The following is a 21616-nucleotide window of genomic DNA, read 5'->3' on the forward strand; positions in this document are numbered from 1 at the left end:
AAATAGTTTGTCATCGCTCAGTCGAAACCCATTATTTGCCCCAACAATAAAGAGTGTTTGGGACCTCAAGTCTGAAGCAAAAAGACACGTCAACACGTTAGAGATCAAGACTGTTTGTGTGTTTTCCATGGTGATGTGTGACCCTTCTCCGGGGACGGAATCTAAGGGAGTAACAATGATTAAGAAAATGACAAATGAACCGATCTTTTCCTCTCATGCAACAGGAACATCTGTTCTCGGAGCCAGTCGGCGAGGGCCTTGAGTTCACGGAACGCCATCCGAGCAGAGGGCACCCACCCGGGTTAAGAAGCAAGTGGAGGAGCTCCAAAGCTCCAAGGAGGCGTCTGACCCGCCCCTACAGCCAAAACTGCGAGTGTAAACATTTACATATCTGTCTGTTAAAAAAACATGGCTTAGGAAATAAACAAGTCGATTGGCCTCTACAGAACATTTCACCTCGACTCTGGTGTTGATTTGTACGGGTTGCCTTCATGGTGAACTCCATTTTGTACAGGCTGTACCCGGTCAACCATAGCGAAGCGTTCTATTTTGAATCTTTTCTGAAAATTCTTGTCAGCGCCGCGTTCCTCCGGCAAGCATCTTATCCCTTTTGTTTTGAACAATTTCTAATTTCATGGCTGGAAGCCTACGCACATCATTGGAAACACAAAGGGAAGAACCGGAACAAAGCAAAGGTGCGTGTGAGAATATGTAAACTGTGCAATTTGCTAACGCAAACTGATTCGGTCCACACCATCAATAAAAGCAATGTGTTGTGTGAAGTGATTAAATATGGACATCAACCCGGGGAAAAAAAGCCATACGGATATCAGCTGTATTATTTGAGCTGAAAAAAAGTCTCGGCCCTGCAGATGAGATGAATACTGGTCGGCTGCGAGTTCTGTCTGCTTTCCTCCAACATCTGTAGCCCACATGACAATGCGAGGTATTTCAACACCTCTGACAAGGCCGCTTCTTTTAAAAGGCGAGAGAAAACACACCTCTGAAAATTTGTTCTGAAGGAGAAAAAAGAGCAAGGTGCTCCGCGTCAAGCAATTCCCAGAATATTTCGCAGTCTGGAGGGGTTGCAAAGTGCATTCCCTGCCCTTTTTGTTAACTTTAACCAGGACTCTCCGCTTACAAATAGCCAAAGACAGCTTTTGAAGGCGAGAATTTTAGTCAGATCTGATTGACAAAGACAGAATCTAAACGTAGCCCAGCTAAGTTTGCGTGAAAGATGCTTGGTGCGAAACGTGGTTGTGTGCAACGAAGAAGGTGAGACTGAAGGAACGTGCTTCGCACTATTACTATTGTGTTAATGCAGCGGGGAACTTAAAAGAACTATAAATCACTTGTTTAACCAAAACAAAACAAAAATTGTACTCATATTTTAGGCATTTAAGCCATTGCAACTTTAAATAGCACCACACAAAATATATGCATGAGTGTTGTTGCAAGTATTTTGTGGTTTAATGAAAATTGTATCCGTTTCAAATGCAAAGGGATCGTTCACCCTAAAATAACATTCAACGTTCAAAACCTGTATGAGTCTTTCTTCTCTGGAACACAAAAGAAGATATTTTGAGAAATGTCTCAGTGGTTTTGTGTCCATACAATGGAAGTCAATAGAGGCCGATGCTGTTTGGTTTCCAACATTCTTCTAAATATTTTCTTTTGTGTTCTGGAGAGAAAATGGTAATTCAGGTCTTAAATGACATGAGGCTGAATAAATTGAGAAGAAAAAATGCATTGCTTTGTGAAATACCCCTTTCACGTAATTGTTCCCCAGTTCATAAAGGATTTGTGTTAGCAGTGCAAAGGTTGTAGATTGGATTCCCACTTAGCACACATACTTATAAAACATACGATGCCAGGTGCATATTTATACATTTTCTATATCTTTTTTATCTTACAGTAACCTTTAACAGAAACAATTTGTGAGGGTTGACAGAGCATGTCTTCACTTACAGCCCTTATATCGAAAAGCAGACCCAATGTTAGTCAAAAAAGCCTAAAAATGCAAAAACAGAGAGCTCTGGTGAAAGACAGAGCATTACAGATTCCTTCACCATCCAATTATCCACTAAAGCAAACCTCGGTGTAACAGGCGAAGGGGTGTGCTTTGAAATTAATAACTGGCGTCTGGGGTTGCGTCCCTCTACTAAGCTTAAACCATAATATGAGGATGCTGAACAAAAGCGAGACACAGCACGCGGTGAGGCCTGCGTTTGTGCACACAGGCTCCATATTAAAAAGCAAGGACCAAATTATCTGATTAAAAGAGAAATGGAGCAAGGACACATGGTCCACAGGCTCAGCCGTCTGGGAGGAATTAGAGTCAGTCGGAACCACAGAGAGCTTGAAAACAGCACTGTCCTCAAATACTTGTGTGGGGACAAATATTAGCCTTGATGTTAGAACATTGAGGAGCTCACAAGCTGTTCCTCAGCTCATCAGAAAGAAGGTCATTTGTATGCACGGAGCCTGTGTTTGCAGCTAGCTATCCTGCTGTTGCTAGGGTTCTATTGGCTGGAAAGAGAGGTTTATTGAATCGGACGTGTGAAGAAAACAAAACATGTCTGGACTGACAATGTCGACTTCTTCTCTTCCTCTGCAGCATTGTAAAATAGAGACTGAAGATGCTAGAAGCAAGACTCTCTGACATGTTTTATCTGAAGTGGCACCTTAGATCTTATCAGAATCATATTATGACCTTTATATCATTTAAATGGTATGTGTGAGTAAAACTAACATTTATGAGCAGGTGCATGCCGAATATTTAAAATTGAAAGATAATGAAAATTAAAATTCCAGTTCAATGTGATGAAATTAGCTAGACAGATAAATAAGCCATTTATAGACTTGACTTTATAGTTAACATTTATAAACGTGTGTACAAAAGATAATATTGACAAAAATACCATTTACTTTACTTTTGCTAATACTTTAGCAACTAGCTAATAACACTCAATGGGCCAACCAGAACACCCTTGTAAAAACTTAGAAATCAGTCAAAACACATTAGCGAATCCTGGGAAAGTTATCATAGCAACTCCAATACCATGAGCAAATTAACGTGATGAATGTTTTTAATCTTTCATTGGTAACCCAACAACATTGAACCCTATTGACTTCCCAGAAGGTACAGAAGACAAGAAACACTCATTAAGCAAGAGCGCTGCCATGCCATCTACTATAACTGTTACTTTAGACCAAATACTATTTTACTCTAGTTCACGTTCTCCGGAGACCTTGAGACACGCCCACATTTATCTTCTGACCCATATGACACTGCATAAAAATGTTAACCCATAGACTTGCACCCCTGACAATCCATGTGATAAAGAAACTGAAGTTACAGAGGGCATGAGAAATAAGTGACAGATGTATTTTCCCCATTCATGCATATGCAGCGTCCCAAACCAATTCACTCAGACATACTGACTATATGACACATATATTTCAAAGCACCATTTGATTTTCTGAATTTACTATTTATAGGTATGTGTTTAGGCAAAATGATCAATTTGTTTCATTCTGTGAACTACTAACACAATTGTTCCCAAATGTCGAATAAAATTATTGTTTGCATTTATTTGCAGAAAGATTTGCAGGTCACAATAATGTGAAAACCTCGATTTGATATCACAGTTTTTGCACGTGTTCGTGTATATATATACTGATATATACTGTATATTATATATACAGGTGTATGAGAGAAAGAATTTGACACAGCTTCAGACAAAAGATTTGTGTGACATTTCATATGCACCATGTTCCAAACAACTTCATAGTGTAAACATTGGTTTCATGTGGTTTTACTGTTCAGACTACAAAAAAATAAACAGATTAAATTAAAAGATTATTAAATTGGCCCCCCAAAAAAACAAAGTCTAAACAAAACTATTTTGTCCATGTGATCCTTAGCCCAGTTTTATTTTTATCCCTGCCATTTCAAACCAACCAATTGTCACACAGGTGTGAAAAGAATCCAAAGCCGATTTCCCTAAAGTCGGTAAACGCTATTGAATTGTCCGTCCAGACACATCATGTGCAACAAAGCTTAAAGATAACCAAAACCACATCTCTCTCTTTTCAAATCCAGATTAACTGTGTGCATGTGTGGCAGAAAGTTTCTATCCTCTGTCATGGAAAATGTTTTAGTATTTTTTTTCTCCTTGTGTTTCAAGGTTTTCGAGTTCCTTGAATGATTTTCATATGGCCAAAATGGAGGATTTTTTTATTGCGTTCTTATAGTTACTTCTGGTTAGGGGTCAGATTCACAAGTTCCTTATAAAATGGAAAAGGGCCACCAGCACAGTTCCCATTTTGGTCTTTACTGGATGAGGGTCAGTGATGTGATGGCCATTTTTCTCATTTGGCCTATGACATTTTTGGAAATAAACTTCAGTAATGCAGTTCATAACAGATTGACTTTTTGTGGGGCATAAAGTGCAAAATGGTATAAATGTCCAGAGAAAAAACTTATTTTAAGATTGAATTTATGGGAAAGGAAGTAGTTTGGCATAATCCTTATTTATTATTTAGTGAAAAGCAGCTGTTTTACAACATTACTAACATTAGAAAAACTACAAGAAGAAGTGTATTAGAAAGTCTAGTCATTTTTCACCATTTGCCATTTTTCTCTTTTAGGAAAATACACAAAGACTTATATACCTTAAAATATACCTTTTAAAGCTGCAATCCGTAACTTTTGCCTCTAACCATCCCTGAATCACAGATTATGTATTATATATTTTACAATCTTTACACAGGTTAAAAATTCCACCCGCTTACTGTTGTGAATCAGGGTAAGAAAAAGCTTGACCCTCCTTATTTGACTCTAACGGGCCCTTTGATATATAAATGGACCGGGTGTTAGAGACCACCCGCCAAACAGCTGCATGCTGCGAAGGTCGGATGCGAGCTGCATATGCAGTGGAGTTTTACAGAGGTCGCAGAGTTGACGCTTTCATTTGGACACCAAGCCACACCGAATCACTGAGTGTTTTTTTACGCCGCCTCTAAGCAAAGCGCCAAACCTTCAGCACTCCAGCACAACTTCACCGGTGACCGCATCGATTTTATAGTATTTCTTGGCTGACTCCAGAACACCAGTCATTTGGTGATGCAGTGTACTCAAGCTTTTTCAGGCCCTATCATTGTAAAGCATCTCCACTACCCTGCACAAACAGCAGCGGGCGGCCAAACCACAGAGGGCCTCTCAAATTAAACGCTTATTTAAATCAAAGCGAAAAGTGAGTTTGGGGCTTTGTTGCTTGAGAAATGAAAAAGGGAAACTTTAGAAATATGTGATGCTGCAAAAAAGGAAAAACTGTAAAAGATTTAACAAATGCTTTGTGTGCACTTCCACACTAGCTTCCAACACTAGCTCCACGCAAATGGCAGATTTTGCATACAAACGTTCACTTAATAAATCTCAAATAGCAAAAGATCCTGTAAGATCCATAAATACTACTATGAGTGGGGTTTTCACCATTTTAATTTAGCAAAACCTTATCTGAATAGACAGACACAACAAACGTTTAATGTTACTCAAGCTACTCATAGTAAAAAATGCCGTGTTGTTTTCACCCCACCATTGGGTCAAAAAGGGGAGAACCCAACCTAGGTTTTTCCACCCAAAATGTTAAGTTGTTTTAACACATTGTTGAGTCCAATACAAACCATTTACTGGGTTGATTAAACCCAGCATTTCATAGTAGTTTTTCAGAAAATATAAAAAGCAATGTACTGTATCACATGATTCTCAGTCTTCTTAAACCAAAACACAGCATAACTTTAGTAAATCGTATTCCTCACTCTAAATGGTCTTACCAAGTATAACTTTCTTTAGAGAAGTTTACAACAACAAAGCTGTTGTTCTCTGTAAGATATTCTATGGCTATTCTTAAAAAATAGAAAAAGGGGGCCTGTAAAAGTCTTCCTATTGCTCTTAATCTGTTATTGCATATGCCTAAAAGGTCCTATTTATTTGAAGGAACCGGAACAGTATGTTGGCTCCGCAGTAAAATTTTGATTCCAGTAAGCCCAAATACAACCAGACCCTTGAGCTGTAAAATGCAGAGGGTATAATAAAGTTGATTCAATGATTAATTATTGAGCCATTCACAATTTTACAAGAGAACACCGGGTTCTTTTATTAAGCCCTTGCTTACTTCATGTAAGGCCAAAAAACGCGTTTGCACTCTGAGCGATACATAATTTCATATAAGAATTTCGTGCGGCCAATGGGAACCAGTAAAACCGTGCTATTCTTAGACCTCCATGCTTTACAACATTACCAGAAGATGTAATGTACTTCAAATGTAAATAACTTAACATTAAAGCAATAACGCAATAACGTTATTTGACTTAAAACTGTAGAGAAATGAACATATGAAAAACAGTTGAACATTTGTGCTCGGGTACTGAAAACAGAAATAAAACAGTGTGGGGAGTTATTACCCACGAGGCCTTTCATTCCAGTGTCACCTGACGTACACAATGTCATGAGGTTCAGTCAAGGATGGAATTGTGTCGGAAACTTTGCTTAGTGTTCCCAGGATGAATTTTCCATTTCATACAGAATTTGTGTTATTATTATCATTCAATTATATGCTGTATAAAACGCGAACCACCTGTTGCGATGCCTTCGGGGCGGAGAAGGCAAATGGCCGCTCTCAGGGGGCGGATTGATGCCTGTTACCAACTAAACCCAGACCATCTCCTCAGTACTGCCATGTTAATCGTTTGGAATCCACAGTAATACATGCCTGATGTTCGCTAGGGCCTGTATAAGGGTTCTGTTTGTGTGGCCTGATACAATTCCAATGATACCCTCAATAAATAGAGATAAACCTTCCCATGAGTCAATGCGTCAGTTAGAGGGAGAGATTCTGCTGCAGTTTCCTGCCTCCTCGCTGCATTAGCGGATAACATGTGGCCGAGAGTCCCAGATGAAACTCAAACAGGTTGCTCTTTCGTAGTTCGGGAGATTTTATTGAGTTGCGAGTTATGTTTTGTTTGGGAACCCATTTTGTCACAGATGTTTCTTTTAAAATTCCTAAGAAGAAACATAAATGAGACAAAGACGATACATGTATACAAACTTCGCTGCGAGAATAAGTAGTTACACGACTTAAGTGGCTAGCCAGGAGTTATTCTAGGATTGAGTCAAAGCTTGAGCCGAGTTACGTGGCATATTTACAGAAATAAGGCTATACATTTCGCGATTTCACAGAAAAACACACTTCTTCAAAAGGTATAGCAATGTCTACTGTACATGGCTAGAATATCATGAGAAATGTTTGAGTTCCAATTTTTTCTTCCACTGTTTGAGACACGGGACACTACGCTCTAGAAGCCTAAAACTCATGAAACTCTAGAATTAGATACAATAGTTGATAGTTATGGCTGGCACGATAACAATACTTCATCATATCTAATGAAACTTTATTTACAAGAAATATTCCTGATGGTACATTCAAGTTCAATTTTGTGCATCTTGTGTTTTCTCTTTTTTGGCCAAAGGTTCATACTCAACATATGAGTGTTGATAGTTCGTTACTTGAATTGAGAGAAAGTTCGTAACCTTTGTAGCTCTTAAGGCATAATTTTTAAACGGCTACCAAGTTATTTGCAATATATGTGTGGTAGGGATACTCGGTTATGAAGGTTAGGGTGCACACCTGTCGATCCTTGCAAAATAGAATGCCTCACAACATTTGTTTCACATCGATTACTTTGTTTTTGTAATCGCTGGAATAGGCAATAACATGTAATTACACAACCCTATAGTATTAACACTATCCATTGAACGAATCATAGTTTTTAATATGACGGTTATTGACCATATGTGCATATTTCTGCTGCTTAGGAGATAACTAAAGAAATCTGTAATAATTTTTCTTCCTTATGGAATTGATCAACACCGAGTACATATCAAATTCACACAGATTGTCTGGAAAAAATGAGGCCATTTAAACCGCAATTATCCTAGGTCATATCCTACATCTACTGTTTACTGTTCTGGTTTCTTGTTTCGCTGTAGTAAAGTTTAGCGTGAGACTTCTGTCTGCATTGGATATCAAAATCCCTGGAAGCCATTTGTTTTACTCGAACATGTCTAAGGCTATTACACATCATCGCTGTCTATCATCTCAAAAGGCTTAAAAAACAATTCGAGAACACAGATCAAGGGAATGAGTTATATGCCCTTACACGCTACATTTTGCAGATTATGAAACAAGGCCACGATATCTGATCAGTGAGGTTTAGCTCATTAAAGTGGGAAAACGCAGATTCCTGCGATACCTTGCCACAATTCACCTTACGTGCACCACTTCAGAATAACATTTATATTCTAGTCAGTATAGACTGGGAATCTTAACATATTGTCACAAGTCTGTTTCTTATCTAATTTTGTTTCAAAACAAGGATTCATACGTATACATATTTCTATCAAATAATCATTTATCCGTAAGGCAATGCATTCAGTCCAGAACTGCCAAAGCTTTTTGCCAACTGTTGGGAAATGCAGAGACCCTTGGACTGACTTCATAAGGATTGTTGTTGTCAGATTTTCACCACAGTAACTTGATATCTTCCTTCACAAATTCACAAGACAAAATTAAATAACTCACAAAAAAGCTTCTTTAAGACGTTGTCCCGACTCCCACAGTCCCTGTACACCCACCAGTCCAACATGAGATTCACTTAATTCTGTTGTTGACTAACTTTGCAAGCACAAATCTCTGTACGCTGTAGAAAAAGAGGTAATGGTTTAAAATAATTAAAAACATAAAACATTCCATCATTGGTGAATTAAAGGTTCGGTAAACAATGTTACCAGTTCTCGAAGCCACTGGTCAGACAAGGCCCTTTTTACAAAACTCCATCTCAAAACACTTGCACACAATGATCAGAAAGGCAGCAGAAACTCATCGTGTTAATGGTTCATGTAAGAACTATAAATAAATAAGCCTTTTTAAATACAAACAATGTTATTTCAGACCTGTATGTATATCTTTCTACTCCAAAACACAAAAGAAGATATTTTGAGAAACTTTGGTAACCAAACAACATTGATTTCCACCATATGGACACAAAACAACTGAGACTACTTCTTTTGTGTTCCACGGAAACCAAGAAAGGGATATATGTTTTGAACGAACGACATTGTAGTGTAAAATCGCTCTCACTGGATCAGTCCCACATGTTCCACATCGGTAGCCCGCTGCTTCAAGATCAACAGATTCTGGAGCAATCTTTAAGAATCGGCTGAAACCACATCTCTTCCGTCAACACCTGATCGATCAGCTTCTGACTTCTCTTTTCGACTCTTTCTATCAAAAAATTATAACAATCCTTAGCTTTCTATACTGTGGTAGGCTACATGAGACCAGTTCTATTGTGCTTTTTTGTTGTCCTTATGTTGTTCCAATTGCTTCCATTGTTTATGTTATTTATAAGTCCCTTTGGATAAAAGCGTCTGCTAAATGACTAAATGTAAATGTAATGAGGGATTTGTTTTTTTTGAGTGAACTATTCTTTAAAATGCAACAACATTTGTCCAAAAGTGATCATTAGTTTCACACTACAAAATCATTTGAACTACACAACGTGGCTCAATGTTTCCCTTGAACACTTTTTAAAAATCCTAATGCTTTCATGTGCACTTATCTCATAATATGATCATACTGATACAATTCAAGACACCTCTGCTCACATCACATGTTGGCATCACTTTTACCCAAGGACGCTCACATTGAAGATCACATGCACAGCTCACAATAAATGTGCAAGTCCACAAGGTTTGCGTGAATGCTCTCTTTGTCCCTATGACACACTGGACCATCTGTGCCAACTCAGACCACCTTGACTGAAGAGAGGGTCAAAACATTAGGGCTTGTGCCTTAAGTTTGGACCCAGCTCCCCTTTTCTGCTTCTTTATCTATGGTCAACAGAGGCTTTAGTCATCAAAACACGCAATGATGGCTTTCTAGCAACAGGCAAAATAGTCTTGGGCAGACCAGAAATACTCTCTTGCATGTTGAGAGACTCCAGAGGAGGGCCGAAAAACAGCTAGCGCATTTCTGTGCCGATGAAGGCCTGAGCTTAGCAACAGCTTTGTCCTCGGAAAAATTCTACCAGTAAGAATCTTTTCATGAATTAAACATGTGGAACACAAGGTGCTAGAGATGTCCAAACATTATTTACTGATTTTGCGTTATATAACCTGAGACAAAAAGCCACACTAATGAAGTTGAAATCCTGCCAGGGAATGTAGAAAAACAATTTTATGTACCCATGCAGACCCGAAAGATCGGACGGATCTGTTTTTCACTATATAACATGAAATCAAATAGATAAAAACAGTCAACACGACACCAAGTGAGTAATATATGAGATTACACTCGGTAGTATGGTCCATGTTCCAAAGTAATCTGTGGAGGAGGGAAAATATTGTGGCTCATCAATTGTTACCGTTTGTTTCGCGAACAGTTATGGTTTACTGCAGGGATCTGGAATATAAAAACCCTACTGTGACCACGATTTAGTCCCACAAGCACGCGCTCGGTTCATCTGCACAAAAATTTAAGACAATCAAATGCACATAAATGCATATAAAATAACTTTCCATGACGCCATATGGGCCGCGCAACCTTAGCCAACAGTGGAAGTCAATAATACATTTACTTAAAAACATCTATTACATGAAATGCCATGCGAACCTGCCCTCTGGTTTCATCATGTGTTTTTTCCTTCTTAAATGTGGCAGCTTAGATGTTTATCATCCAAGGTTACTTTGCTCTTATTGAATTTATAAGGAATCCATGCAAGGTCATGACAGGAAATTAAAAAACAGGTACCCACAGGAATCTATCGGTCAAGAATTCTGTGGAACGTCACAATTTCATGGAAGAATATCAGAATGGATCATCCACTGATGAGTTTACCTTCCAGGGTAAAGGACAACAAGATTGTTTTCCTGACAGTCCGCCAATGCTAAGCATCGAATATTGAAAAAAGAGTGGGATATATTATGAGACAAAAAAGGTAACAATATACTGGTGGGGATTCTTTTACTATGGGCAGTTTTATGTCCCAGGGGTGGATTGTTATTAAAATAAACAGTTGGTTAAGACAACATGAGACGCTTGATAAAGAAATATCAAGATAAATATCACCTGAAGAAAATATTTTGAAAGGGAGTTTAAAAACACAGAGGGTCAAAAGTGAACATCTTGTTTTGAAATGATATCGTTCGATGTAATATTGTCCAGTATTAGCAAGTAATTAATAGCTGTGCAAATACTTGTATTTATTGCATTAAATTGCAATAGCAATCGACATTCGCATCAACAAGAATATAAAAAAATTGACCTAAATTTTGATACATGATCCAGTGGATGTTGATGAAACAGGGCTGTAAACATCCTCAAGCATATGCCACTGTTGCATGATGGGAATTCTGCGTTTGTGTCTTCCATTAGCAGTGCATCTGAAACAAACACATACAAACTCAAACGCACAAAGATCTTATAAATGGCAGATGAGTAAAACATGTGTTGTGCCCTCTAACGTGGTCCACATTTGAGCGTTTTGTCCCAACACACGGTGAGCTGTCACTATTAAACTGATAATAGAAGGACCTCTACTGGAAGTTTCACAATTTTGTACTCTCCATGTCAGTCTTCAGAACAAGGAAAGAAAAAAACTGGCTTTCTTCAGAACACAAAGCTCGACTCATGGATCATTTCTAATAAAGAAACCTGTATTATATGACATAAATGGAAAACAGGTGAAAGTTTCTATCGTGATGTTTTTGCGATCTCGCGTCTTTGCAGAATAACTGCTCTCATATGCGATCAAAAAGTTAGCCGTCACAGCAAGTTTTGGAAACAAAATGGGCGAAGTGACATTCCAGTAACAGCTTAGTCCAATTTTCGAGCAGATGATATGATAGAATTATGTTCACGTTGCTGTTTTTTAGCACCGTAATATTAACACAACCTGCTTGTTCCCTCGAACGTGCTATTTTAGGCCCCATCTGTCCCTCTGGCTATCAAAGGGTGATGTTTTACTGCTGAAATCGTTCAAGATCTCGGAACGCTCCAAATGCCAGATGTCTGTGTCTCTGAGTGACATTCGAAGCAATCTTATATCAGCATTGTTTGATGTTTCATTAATCTGGAGAGTTGTTTTCTCTTTGGTTCCGTATACAAGCTATTTCGCTTTTGTCAGCATTGTGGATAATTTAAGCGACGTGTGAGAGCCCACAGTTTCCTCAAAGGCCAGCTTTGGAGATTTAACTGAGATCTCAGTTATGATTTAGCTATTTGTCCTCAGGTGTTCTCACTAAAGTCAAACAGGCAACACAAAAAGTCAAGGATTACAGGACTATAGAAATTATTTAGGATATTATAAAAACTCTGAAAATAAATTATTGAGTTCATACTGAAATGTCTAATGTGATTACGGGTTTTAGATCCCTTTAGGAAACACAAGATATTAAAGCGATACTTCAACAAAAAATACAAACTCTGTCATCATTTATTCACCCTCATGTCATTTAAAACCTTATCTGATATTATATATCACTCTTTATATCTATGTATTATGAACATTTGTGGTTTCCATACAATGGAAGTCAATGGGGTCCAATGTTCTTCAAAATATCTCGGTGTTCTGCAGAAAAAAGTAATACGGGTCTGAAATGAAATACTGTATGAGGGTACATAGAATTTTCCTTTTTCTGTGAACTATTCCTTTAAAGAAATCTCATTCTTCTTACATGAGGGTTAGAAACATGGGCCATTTTTAAAACAAATACTCTCTAAATTGTGACTGTATTTACACAAAACATCTCTGATAACCATCCGTGATCTTAATTGCACAAACAGACAATGGTCTCTCTCTGACATCGCACTAAATTACACGCTTCTCAACAGGCACTACAGTCTGGAGGTCAGAATGTCACTGGGATGCAATGCAAACGTGGAATTAAGCGTGATCCCACACAACCATGTGTGGGGTTTCTCCGCCACTCGAAATGACTAGTTAAATCCTCTCTGTCCTCTAAAGATGCAGCCAAATGCATAATTAACATTCCCAGGCTGTTTACAGTTGATTATTTAACTCAGTGGTTTTCCCTGGAAGCCGGTGATTATGTCGCTGCTGGACTACTAATAAAAAAATCCCTTTGAAAGTCAAGGCTCATATCAGGGAGATCCGGCGAAGAGGAACTGGCTCTTTAGACGAAGACAAAACTCAGCAGCAGTCTCACATTCAACATAGTGAAGAGGCATTAAATCGATGATGACCGAAGAAGACTTCATTCAAATAAATAAATAAAAAGTTGCACCAGATTAATGGAAAACTCTAACAAATCCATCTATTCTCACTGAAATCTAAAAGAATATAATAGATGTGTTTTTCAAACAGCAATGTTTACTAATACAATCAAAGCTGTGACTGTCGAAGACAGAGAAGAAAAAGTCTGCATCAAACTGTTCTCCAAAACGTTGTAAGCATCTAAACAACCTAACACCTTGTGACCCCACAAAAACACAATTTGGTTAAAGTGTCTATATGGCAAAACATTATCGCTTCCCGATACAGAAATCTCGAGTCGTACAGCTTGTATTCCCATGTCAGCGCTCCCCACAGTCCGGCCACAAGAAAATACAGGCCTGCCTGCCAGTGTTTACAATTTGATAAGTGCGCACAAGTTAAAAGCTTGTGTGCATATCTGCTGGTCGGTATAAAACAAGCAAACCACTTTCCTACCACACACAAAACTAAACAGGCACGTGGTGGTACATTTTGCCAGGAACGTACAATTACTTGTAGTTTGCAGATCCAGGCACTTCCTCTTTTTACACATTTTGTGTTCCTCTTTGAGAATCCCGTTCGGAGGCATAACTACATGTTGCATTGGATGTGTCTTAAATGTGGTGACGGGAACACAGTGGATGAAGCATTAAAATTCCACTGGGATCACGTGGTAGATATACACGATACTGCGACACTCAACTTTCTTTAACACATATACGTGTTTTGATATCTGTGAAGCTTGTATTACTGCATATACTTTCAACGTGACAAAAGCATAAAGCATTTTTTGCATGGCAGGGAATAGAGTAGATTTACGATGAAAAAGGGATTTTGTTTCTCAACCAGGGCCAACCATCTTACTATAGACCATATCTATACATCACCAACAACACTTTACAGGTATTGCGAGTCACCTTGACCTCCAAAGGATGTCTAGACTTCACCATTACTTTAAGCGCATCATTGATATTTCCAAGCTTAAACAAGCACATAGAAACAGGTTGTTATTCACAAGCTTGAGTTCAGATCCCACAATATCAAACTCATTTATGTGAAATCACAACTGGAGAACAGACCCAGGTTTCTGTGCCATCTGGCAAACCCTGTGCTTTTGATTCAACCAAGCTGAAATGCAATAGGGCTGATGAAAGCCATTGCTTAGAAGGAGTTCATCACGAACTATAGCACTTCCCACTTGCATTGGATTAAAGAATGGAGAGTGAATAACATCCTCTGAGTCTTACAGACGTTCGTTCCATGACGATTTCAAATCTCTACATCTCTACATCATTATAAATCATCATTATAAGAGGGACACTGATTCAAAGTTTGGAGGGAATAAAGTTTCAGCTAAACAGACCAATGCAGGTGTACGTGCGTCGCTTCCTTAACCAAACCTTTTTCCATGAAAGGTCATGGTTAACCAGATTTACCAGCTAAACCTTGTGGGTGAAAGACATGTTCCACCAGTTAAACCCTTTCATCATTTGCTCATAACCATGCCTTTCTTCCTTTAGCAGAACCCAAAGAAAACATCACTCTTTTGAGTCATATCCATGTTTTTGACAACATGAGAATTCATAAACTTTGATCTTTTTTGGGGGGTTAACTATAAGCTTTAGCTCAAGCTTAAGCTTTTAACTCCAGCATGAATGATAATCATAAGTAGCAGTGAGAGAGCGGCAGGGAGAAACAGCGTATTCAATTTACTATACCGCTGCGGACTTGTCAGTAAGTGCAAAATAGCGTTTCCCAAAACCTGTCACTGTTTAGACTTAAGGCATACTTCTGTAAAATGAGCCGTGTCGAGCAGTTCTTTGATCAATGGATGCACATTTTGGAGCTTCAAAAAGTCGACGCCCATTCACTGCCATTATACCGCTTGGAAGTAAAATGATATGTGGTATTATAACTTCGACTGCATTATTCTTCAAGAAGAAAGTCATATTCAGTCAGGATGCCTAGAAGGTAAATAAAACACGAAGAAATTTTGTTTTGCCTGTGAAATATCCCTTTAAGCTGCAAAAACAAACCTTACTTTTTTGTGCCTTTCTGTCAAATTTGGAGTTTGACAGCCCCTGGTTACCATTTGGTTTTAAATGGTGACCCTTTTATTTTCCTTCTCTGCTGTTCACAGAAACAGCTGTGATATCTCACCACTGCTCATATGGTTAAATTCGTCAGATAACAGTGGCATCTCATGTGCTGCATTGCAGAAACAAATCTGTTTACAGCACCTTCACCCCACACATACGCCGGTGCTAAAAACTGGCTGGTTTAATACCTTCATGTTCAGCAGTGGCTGTATTTCTTTTAAACCTAGAGGACACCCAAGTTGTTGAGAGACTCTAAAATGGTCACACTCCGTATCATATGCCAAAACAAGTCGTGGACCACGGGGGATAAAGCTGGATGTCAAATAGTCTGTATTAAAAACAGCTTTGCTTAGAAAATAAATCCAGACTGTGGGTGGAGGCCCAGACTTGCCCAGAGCAAGCGACTGCAGCTCAACTTTTCATTCCTAAACGAAAGGCATTAAACTTTCAAAGCTTGAAAAACACATGTAGTTCTTCATGCTGGAAATGATCAGGTAAACTCCAAAGGACAGAAGAGCTGCCTAGAGATCCGTTGTACGCGTTTCTACAACAGTGTTTCAGCCTCTGTGAATGGAATTTTCATCTAGCATCCAATAAGTCTGTGTTGTTTTCAATGTGAAGTTCAAACATGCAACTATTTAGTTGTTTATTTCCATATTAGGCCACCGGTTGTTGAATTCCATTTGTGTTGAACTGACGTTGGATGTTCATTCAAGTGAAACTGAATTTCATACTATGCAATTGTAAGTTTAACAAGAACCTAGCCATCCATTTTGTCTCTAAGGCAATGAAAACCAAGGCAACAAGGATGTGCTGTATGAACATTATATAACTATTAAAGCACTGACAATCATTTGAAACAGCAGGAAAATTCTAGCACTGTAATGACACATAAAAGCGATGAGTGTCTTTATTTGTTGCAGGCTGTTGTTATCGCAACGTATTATATTTTTATTCAATATTTTATTTTTGCTTTTTTTTGCTTTTTATTCCGGCCTACATTTGGCTCTGTACATATTATTTATGCCTTCTGCTATAACGCCTCTATTTCCCACTGGGCAGTGTGACCCACATTTTTGCAATGAAGTACACCTCCAAACAATAAACATTTATCTGTGTACATCCTCTCTCTCTCTCTCTCTCTCTCTCTCTCTTTTGTTTGGTTTTCCACTATTATTCATGCTAGTAAGTGCAAAATATGCATAAATTCGTTCGGCACACAAATAATTTTTTGAAGAACCGCTTACATAAATGAGACCATAGGTGCGGCAAATGTGGCAGATAATGCAAAGCGAATACAGCTCATGACACACATTGACCTTGACCGTTTTTTATTTAAACACTTTCGTAGCACCTTTTGAAAACCATTGCCCCAGGCGACAAATAAAGTGCAATCTTATTAGCTGCGGTAATACACACGTACAGTTAAATATATTTTCAGAAAGCTCAGAAATCACAACGCCCGGGGTGGAGATACTTTAAAATCGTAGTTCTCATGTAATGTAATTCTCAGCACACACATCCCTTAAACCTCATACTTTGCGGTCTGCCAGAGATATTTTAGTGGTTGCAACCCGTACGCAGTTGGCCGTTTCTCTGTATTTACAGCCTCTGTGTTTATGTGGAAGTGCTGAATATGCATATGAGACACAACAGGAGCCTTAAACCTGGCATCATCGCATCTGAATTTACTCTTTGTACCAGGTCTTTCAATGAAGAGGGATTCACGTTACTTCATAACCACAATAAGAAACACCTGGCGAGGTAAAGCCTTATAAATTGCTCTCTTGAGGGTCGTTTGCACTCCATCTATCCAACATTTACTTTATCTGGACGAAAAGCATTTAAATTGAATGCTGACTGGGAGCATTACATGCGACAATACCCTCTGCTCGCAATGGATGTCCACCAGGGTCACGTGAAACTGCATAAGCTGACCCATGTCCCATGTGGCCTAATGACATAGAGCTTAGTGTTTTCAGGGCAATAAAGCCCAAAATATGTTAATACTGAAGCATATAAATGCACATGCCAGGTGGTTCTGAGAGCTTGGCTGTATTATTTATCTCTTTACTTTTATGACAGTTGGCAAATGCTAGGATGCAAACCCCCGATGGAGTGAAAACAGGGTACACGCTGACTAAATTGTTTTATTGCTTCATTATCATGGAGGTGAATCAGGGAAGAAATTGGAAGAAAAATTAAGCTATTTAAATGGAAACAGAACTGTCAGGCATACAAAGGTAAAATTGGGGATGTCAAAGGAAGGCCTGAAATTTAGGCTTCAGCAAAGGCCAGATGTGCACAACCCTTGAACAAAGTAAGTGCATTAATGAAGCGGCAGAAAAGAAGGGAAGATGTCATTGTTGACTGTGAAGTGCATTATGACTGACGTGGGCCTGCATTGCTTTTGTCAGTGACGTACAGAACCTGTCCACCTCATTGTTTTAAACATGACATACAACTGCGAATATAAAATCACTTAAATATTCACCTTCTCACTAATAGAATTTCTTGCTTCAGAAAAAAAACAGGTGCGACAGAATAACCAGTGTTTTCAAAATGTGAACTCGCTGTGGATGACGCCAGAGATGAGAGATGAAATACAGTTAAGACACTCGACCATGCGGCCCTGTGGTCCCGTGGTTCATGGACCCCTCAATAGTTCCAAACAAATCCGTGCTGTCAACCTACTTGAATGGATTTTAGCGGGACAGATAACAGCAACTATATTTGCATTGTGTGCACATTGTTGTCAACACAATCTTAACAGGCGCAACATTCGCTCGTGTGATACACTGCTTGCCCTGTCCTTCCTCTATTATAAACCTGAAGCATGAAATGGAAAATACATAGAAATGCCCCCCACCTGTCATGGTGTAAACCACAGCATGAAGCTACGTAGAACGTCAAATGTCCAACGCAGTAACGCCACCAACATAAAAGCATTCACTATGGAGGAAGATGTTGAGTACTTCACTATTTCTTTCCACATATATATAACGTAATTCGTTATTATATGAGTAATGTTCTGGTAAACTGTTAATAGATAATGCAAACCGCAGAGATTGATTGTTTTATTTGATATGCACATAATCATTCTAACTTAAATATTCATTCATTTCTCTCTTGTTTGTATAATGGAGAAAAAAGAACTTCTTCGCCCAATTTAACCTTTCATCCTTAGACTCTGTGAGTTCATACGTGGCGACGTCTCCTTTCAAACCTAAAGACTCTTGATGCTGAAGTTAATGTGAAAACATATATTTTATTGCCTCTGGCTTGCGTGTCGTCTATAACCATTTCCAAGTCTCACCAGGCTGAAAGAAAAGAAATGGATTTTATGTTCTCTTTAAAAAGAACTTCCTCAGAGTGAAAAAAAGGTGTAGCTGACATCCAACTGGTAAGGTGTGTTTTATTGTTGCAGTTTAAAACGTTGGCTCTAAAACGCAAACTAGTTGTATGATGAGATCATTTGATTTCAATTTGTGTGGTGGAATATGGGAATATTACACCAATTAATACAGAGAAGCAAAACCATTCAGTTTCACTTGTTCAAAGATGTTTCGAACAGCAATAAAAATGGTCTCCTTGGCAGCACTGCGTGGCATAATCCAAACTTATCTATTCATTAGGTAAAAAATGAATTCGCTGAGGTTTGCACTAATATATTTTTCTCTGTTTCATTTTAGGTCTCTTAGACTTTAGGATTAATCAAATAATGAGAGCGAACAACAACTATAAAACAGGGGTCCAAGTTCTACATCCAATGGAAAATATCAATTCCTTCCAGGCGTTTTGGTCCAACTCTGTAGGGGAAAAAAACAAACGAAAATGAAAAGACAAAAAGAGAGGGCGAGAGAAAGTGAACTGCTCCACAACCGGCACCCACCTGAAGACATCAGAGTCAGGCAATGGGTTCAACGATATCATCTTTGTTGAACTGCTTTTATGTTTATGATTGATTGTGTGCACAATTACGTTTTAGATTGCTATGTATAAGACCTCTATCCCAGCTTGATATACAACTATAAGGCATCTATAATAGATTTTTAGGTTGAGTTTTCTGAACACTAATCCACAGAAGATCTCCTGTAATCCACTCAAACAGTTATTATCTATAATTGTACCTCAATTTAAGAAAATGTATAATCAGTTGACTCGCATGTTTACCTTGCCTTTTATCTGATAACCATGTGTTTCTTAGAAAAAAGATCATTACAATATAATCTGTTCGTCATCATTCATATGCTGGAAAAAACTTGCATATTACGTATATTTCCATATACCTGGCAATAGATGGTTCTTTTTTGTGCCTGTCTAATATAATTTGAAATATCTCTTAAGCTTTTTTACCGAGAATCGAAGAATGTCCTAATTACAGCTATTTGAAAGGCGCGTTTGATATGATCTTTTGATGTAATATTACTGTCTGCTCCCATTAGTCAGACTTGTCGGATTAGTTTTCTGTTTTGTCGAATATTAAGGTGTCGGTAGGCCTCTTACAGTTACTTTTGTTCAACATCAGGTCTGGTTAATTAAACACAGCCTTTTATTTCTCTCAGAAGGCAATTTGTTTTGCAGCTGGCTTAACAAATTAAATCAAGTGCTTAGCACAATAATCAGTTATTTATAACATCAGCTAAAACTGAAATTACTATCACATGTGCGTATGTGTGGGTGAGAGTTAACGGTTGGAAGACAGCAGTTTAAGACTCTTTTTGCAGCATCGTGTAGAATACTCTTCGCAACATAGGCCTACTTAAAGGCGTTGGAGAGGACAAATGTTGAAACTTTCTTCGCAAGTGATTGGATTTATTGAAGCACGCTGCCCCTTTAAACCCTCGCCTCACACGACTAAGACCAACTTACTTACATTTTTAGCAAGCACTTGTATGTTATGAAATCACCTTGCCATTGTTCGTTTTTTGTGTTTTTAGATGATGGCTATAGCATAGTATTAATGCGGTGTAACACTGATCTCTAGTGTTTGAATAAAGTAGTGACAAGATGTGTGTGTTTGAGGGGTGAAAAACCAATGTTTAGGGGCAATTTCTGTATGAGCAGTAAGCACAGCTATGGAGGCAACTTTAAAATACATTTCAAACGTATTTACCTTTTGTTTTTCTCAATGGAAACTGAAACTTGCCATTTAACTGTTTTAGTAATATAGCTCATAATGCAGTTAAAGGCAAGTTTCAAGATTTTGACAATAAAAAGATAAAAAATCATGAGAAAGATTAAAACAACACGGAACAGCAAATAGTATAAAAATGCAATGAAAATGTTTTGGTCAACAGAAGGTGTAGTCTAGAGGCGTCATGCCCATTCAAACAAAGGGGGCACGTGCCCCCTGAGATTTTTGAATAGTCAGTATTGCACGCAACCCCCAAATGACGAGTTAGACATCTACTTATCAGTTGCACGGTTCAATAGGAAGAAACGGTATCAGTTGTACCATGAACTGGGTTTTTGATTTAGAAGTTGCCCAGACCGATCCCAGTATGTCACAAACTACTGTGAGAACAGACTGCTCCAGATGCTTTCAAATGGGTCATGGTTTAGTCTGCGCAGTCAAACACACCTCTTTGCAATTGGCATACAGGCAGCATCGTTTAAAGTGAATAACTTTTATGTTACAGTTCAATTTCAGGGTGCAACGACTGACAATACTCTTAGAGAACATATATTTTCCACTAAATAATGCATCAGTATTATATTAAATAATTTAATATAGATTTGGAAATAAATAGAGTGTAGGCCTAATATTAGTTAAAATAATATATACAATATTTTAAATAATACATTAAGAATTGACACTTTTCACACATTAAGATGCACTTAAATTAATGTGTTATGTGATATATTTCATTGTATATTTTCGTTTCATAATGGAAGGAATGTATAATAAATCTGTATTATACGCAGTTTAACAAAGGGTGACCATTTTGCTTCAGTTTTATTTGCTTTTTATTCCTCATTTGTATGCAAACGATGACACTTTAACTACTTTAGCGCAAAATTGTATACAAGATATATAAACCACACCAGACTGATGCATTTACCTTAAAAATGTCAACATTTTTACTGGGAAGAAGATTCACGCATCAATCAGATGTGTTTTAAATTAAAGTCTCGCAAGGATTTGTGCGATGTTTTGAATGCTTAAGATATATTCT

The sequence above is a fragment of the Barbatula barbatula genome (genome assembly GCF_947034865.1).
Source record: "Barbatula barbatula genome assembly, chromosome: 15".
NCBI classification, from domain to species: domain Eukaryota; kingdom Metazoa; phylum Chordata; class Actinopteri; order Cypriniformes; family Nemacheilidae; genus Barbatula; species Barbatula barbatula.